The following is a 6000-nucleotide window of genomic DNA, read 5'->3' as shown; positions in this document are numbered from 1 at the left end:
TTTTGTAACATTATAAATGTCATTTTTGATCAATTGAACGCATCCTTGCTGAATAAAAGTTGTATTTATTATTTTTTAATCTTACTGACTAAGACTTGCTGGTATTGAAAGGTAGCATACAATATTAATTAATTCATTAATTTTTGTGGTAAATGTGCTTCATAAGTTAAACATTACAATAAATATTATACATTTCTTATTTCTTTCTTTAGATTTCGGGGTAAAATACAACCTAGACATGTTCAACACCGTGTAAACACTGCCTGGAATACAGAATTGATCTTCCATTTCCAGTGTGATGAATGAACCAGCTGTGATTTTTAACATCTCATTCTTCACTATTTGAAAAAGACATTTTTCCATAAATTGGAAAGCAAGCAGTAAGTGCAGTAAGCAGTACACTAGAATTCCACTCTGAACACAGCCCATATCTGTTCATTGTGGCATTTCTGTCTATTCCACATGAAATTATCATTAAAATCTGAATAAAAGTGCTGCCAGTTAATACAAGACACAAGACACGTTGCCGGTCCTCTCTGGTTTAAGCCAGTCCTCACACCCAGCCTTCTGTTCATCTGCGTAAGCCGCTCAGACAGAATATTGATATGAGCCATTTTTCACCCAGCAGTCTGCCTGAGCTCTCTTCCCCATGGCCAAGGTTAATTAGCAGTCATTAAAGAAGAAATATAAGCCTTCCTCCTCTGGCGGGAATGAAAAACGAAGGTGCGGATGACTCGTAGATGGATGCGGAGTGAAAGGACAGTCCGTTAGCCTGTCGCCATGGTGACTGAGATGAGGAGGTAATGGTCACCAATGCGGGAATGTTTAATTGTTCTGAGATTTCTTCAGGTGGCTTTCAACACGCTTGATTAATTCTGCAATCCATCCCAACAATGAGAGCTTTTGTTTATGAATGGCGAGCCAAACTGACTTTAACTCTTTTGAGTTATAGAAGCATTAGCTTTGCTTTTACACTCTTCTATGCGTTTGAAAAATGAGATGGCTCGATTTCAATATCACTGCTCATTGTGCACTCATATAGGTTGGTTTTAAGATTAATGGGAGGTTTTGTTCTTCAGATCAAATACTAACAGTCAAATACACGTCCTTGGGAAATGCATACAGTCTGTAACCTCATTAAAGTCAAACTCTTGCTGTGTCATTGTATTGAACTAAGAACATGTAGAGTCCCAATGGCTGAGGGAATCAATGTTTTCTAGACCTCTAACCTGCATTCCCACAATTCTTCATTCCTGACATGTAAGGACTTATTCAGTTTGCCCGAGAGACTGGGCGATAAGGACAATACCCCACCAGACAAGACCATCAGACATATCTGGTCTTACATGGTTTGCTTAAACTATCAAAAAGAACATTTCTTCTACTTCTTAAAGAGAAGGAATTTAAAGTCAACATGAAATGTGACCCCTGTTGAGCTTGTCAACCAAATTACTGCAGAAAATGTTGGTTTACAAAGAGTTTATGATTTTGTCTCCAATAGCGAAGATGCAATGGAAAATGTGCATTGTGTTGATAATTAAATGATTTATTCTTAAAGGGTTAGTTCACCCAAAAATGCAATTGAAATCCGATAGCTCCGTGAGGCCTCCATAGGGAGCAATGGACACTTCCTCTCTCAAGATCCATAAAGGTACTAAAAACATATTTAAATCGGTTCATGTGAGTACAGTGGTTCAATATTAATATTATAAAGCGACGAGAATATTTTTGGAGCGCCAAAGAAACAAAATAACGACTTATTTAGTGATGGCCGATTTCAAAACACTGTTTCAGGAAGCATCAGAGCAGTGTGTCGAATCATGATTCAGATCGCGTGTCAAACTGCCAATGGCTGAAATCACACGACTTTGGCGCTCCGAACAGCAGATTCGACACACTGATTCATTTGTGCTCCGAATCTTCCTGAAGCATTGTTTTGAAATCGGCCATCACTAAATAAGTCGTTATTTAGTTTTTTTGGCACTCCAAAAATATTCTCGTCGCTTTATGATATTAATATTGAACCACTGTACTCGCATGAACCGATTTAAATATGTTTTTAGTACCTTTATGGATCTTGAGAGAGGAAGTGTCCATTGCTCCCTATGGAGGCCTCACGGAGCTATCGGATTTCAACTAAAATATCTTAATTTGTGTTCTGAAGATTAACGAAGGTCTTACGGGTGTGAAACGGCATGAGGGTGAGTAATAAATGAATTTTCATTTTTAGGTGAACTAACCCTTTAACTGGTGATAAATGATGAAAAAAATGCTGCAAAATATTACCAATGGACTCAATGATTTTGCAGAAGATAAATCAAATTTGGTAATGTTGGGGAGTGACCAATGTAAATGAATGAAAAAGGTTAGACTAAAAGTTGGTTAGCGAGGCAATCAGTTAAAAATATAAAAAATAAAAAGATAATTGCGACTTTTTTTATCTCACAATTCTGACTTTCTTCTCACAATTCTTACTTTATTTCTCAGAATTTCTAGTTTATATCTTGCAATTTTGACTTTATAACATGCAATTGCTACCTTATTACTCACAATTTCAAGTTTATATTGCACAATTCTGAGAAAAAAAGTCAAAATTGTGTTTATATCGCGATTCTGAGAAAAAGTTTATATCATGCAATTCTGAGAAAAAAGTCCGAATTGTGAGATATAAACTCGCAATTACCTCTTTTTTTTTTCTTTTTTTTTTATTCAGTGGCGGAAACAAGGTACCGTATTCATCATATATGAAATGTTTGAATGGAAAACATTTTGCATTCTAAAGCCCGCAAAACACCAAGCCGACGCTGACGAATTAGTGTCGACAAAAGCAGAATGTGGGGTTGGCTCACGTCGGCAGCGTCTGGGTCTAAAGTTGCCCTGACACACCAAACCGACATCCGACTGCCAAATAGCACGTCCGTTCTGCGCCTGCGTAAGAAGAAATTCCTTTCCGTACCAGCAGGTGGCATTTGCTGAACAGCCAATCAGAATGATCAGATGGGCCTACTGACCGACGAGCTCAGACGCCGATTCAACATGTCGAATCAGCCGCAAAAACTGACCAACGGCCGACCGTCAGCTTGGTGTGTTCCAGGCTTAAAATGTAGTTTATATGGAAAATCCAAGCCATTTTAAAATTAAAAAATAACTTAAAAAAATAAATGGTATTTTCATCAAAAGGCAAAATTCCTGACCAACCAAAAATATAAAAAAATAGTACCGCATATGACGTGGAAGAAAAAGATTGATATCGTAGTGATGTTTCTTTTCTTGTTGACTTTAAGTTTGAATGTTTTAAAGGGAAGGTAAACCAGAAAAGCCTGTGGAAAAAGGCACCCAACTCTACATCTTAGCGGCACATCAAAGTGGTAAAAAGCCATACTCATGACGAATATGCTAATGAATGTAATATGAGGACCAAAATAACCAGCACTGTACAGTAATGTGCTCATTAGAGACGACAAGCTGTTGATTTACTTGAGACAAACAAGCGATTAAATAGGTTTCCTAACACTATTATAATATGGAGCTCTTCATCAATCTGATGTGCAGTTCAGTCTGAGCAGTGTGATTGGGCCGCAAGTGGGTGAATCCAATGTGGTCCATCATCTTCCTGTGGATGTTTTCCTGAATGCCCTGAGAGCGAGAGTGCTGAGAAGAAAGATCCTACCGCACCAATTAAACCACATCAAATTATCTAGACTGTGCGTGATTGGCTGCTGGAGGGAGGATAATGGAGAAATGAAATGAAAATTGAACTAGAGGTGTGAAAAGAAGGAACCGAATACAAGAGATAGCGATAAGTATGGAGAGATAGTGAAGTGAAATATCGTAATCACCCCTGTCAGAGACCTGATCCTGGTTCAGAGCTGATAATGATGGTGAGCTTGGAAAAAACGCTCTTCCTTCTTTTTCACAACGCACCTTCCTGGTTTATTTAAGGTTTATGTGGGGTGGCAGGTTTCTCCTTATCTCTGTGAGTCTACATAGGAGCCAAAGACACTCCTGGTGGCACGAAGTCTCTGGTCTTCAAGCTCACAGCGGGGTTTGAGTCCTTCAGCTGAGGCAGCTGTGGATCGAAACTCAACAACTCGCTTCAAACGGCTGAAACTTCCAGCATTGCAGTTCTGGAACCATCTTGTCCATTTCATCCTCAAGTTTGTGTCAATGTCCCAAACAGACAAGCACCAAAGAGTTCATGTTGGTCGATGGGAATACTAAAAGGTCGTTTGATTGAGGATGAGAGGTGGGCTTCACAACTTTGTGATTTGATGGCTTACTTGTTTTGTCTCGGATCACTTTTGGGAAGACAAAACAAAATGAGAGTTAGAAGACCAAAAGATTTGCATTTCCTCATGGAAATACCACTAGTGCTTGCAAGGCAGCAAAAGAACAATGTTCAAGTTTTGGGTGAACTTATTGTTTTTTTTTGTTTTTTTTTTGTCAGTCTCCTGCACACAGGAATCAATACACACACTGTTCCAAAACCTATAGTAAACTGCCTGCAGAGGCAGCATTTAAAGGCATCAAAATAAAGGTTCCAAAAGGGCGAAAAAGTTTTCGCAGCGATGGACATTTGGTTCCCAATTTGGTGAGCAAAAACTAAAATAACGACTTTATTCAACAATCTCTTCCCTGTCATTATCCTTATGCAGTTGCCACAGTAAGCACAGTGAAGGCTTCCGTGTTTACGTCCGAATGCCGGCTCAGTATTGGCTAAAGCTGATCACGTGAGCAGCAATTAAGTTTGAACCACTGCAGTCATGTCAACTGTTTTAACGATTTCTTAAGTACCTTTCTGGACCTTGAAAGTGTTGATTATATTGCTGTCAATGGACAAGTCATATACATCTCGGATTTCATCAAAAATATGTCAATTTGTGTTCTGAAGATGATTGAAGGTCTTACGGTTGTGGAACGACATGAGGGTGAGTAATTAATGACAGAATTTTCCGTTTTGGGTGAACTAAGGTTCTTCATGGAATCATTGATGTTAGTCTGCTATTGACGCAAATGTATTTCCAAATGTAGTTCCAAAAGGTAGGCAGCATAATTTATATTAGCATTACATGTAACCTTTGTGAAAAAGGCAATTCCAGAATACATTGTGATGAGCAATCCTATAAATCCAAGATGGCAGACAAAGTAAGAGTATTGACGATCATCAACATACTTCTAATTTATTTAATATAGCTACAAATATTTTAATATGTTAAATTAACTATTTAATCCAATATTTTGTGTTATGTATATTTATGCTTCAAATTCTACTCAAATGTGATTCAGCATCCCAATTCGCCTATACTACGCCCTAAAAGAATGTAGACTTTTTGTAACAAACTTTACCGAGCTGCGGGTGAGCTGGATGATTACAGATTACATTGATAGCATTACTGAGTTCTTGGAACATTAGAATATCATTAGGGGAATGTTAGTATAACGTTAAAATAACGTTATAGGGATGTTAAAATAACATTAAGGGAACATTGAAATAACATTAGAATAACGTTAGAATTGCTTTAAAATAACGTTATAATAACATTAGGGGAACTTTATTCTAACATTATTTTAACATTCCTCTAATGTTATGCTAATGTAAGACAAATGTTATAAACATAAAAACAAGATGCTTTGTAATACTGCTTATAGTCCTCCATACTTCCATTTTTCATAGCACTTATAATATACTGGGTCGCGGGTGTGCTGGATGATTACTGATGTACAGCGGAGTAATGATATCAGAGTAAAGAGGTTAGGGGAATGTTCTAGGAATGTTAGAATAACATTCTACAAACCAAAACGTTCTATTTCCGTTAAGAACTTTCCTGGCTTACCAAAAACAAATTGTCAAAAAGAACATTCTGGGAATCAAAAACTAATGTTCTGGAAACCAAAAATTGTTAGCTGGACCCCAGCAAAAAAAGAAGAACATTCCCCTAACATTAGTATTTGGTTATTTTTTATTATTTAATTTTTTTGAGAATCAAATAATAAAGTTCT

Source organism: Chanodichthys erythropterus, chromosome 15, assembly GCF_024489055.1.
Source record: "Chanodichthys erythropterus isolate Z2021 chromosome 15, ASM2448905v1, whole genome shotgun sequence".
Taxonomy (NCBI): Eukaryota; Metazoa; Chordata; class Actinopteri; order Cypriniformes; family Xenocyprididae; genus Chanodichthys; species Chanodichthys erythropterus.
This window is presented reverse-complemented; position numbering follows the sequence as displayed.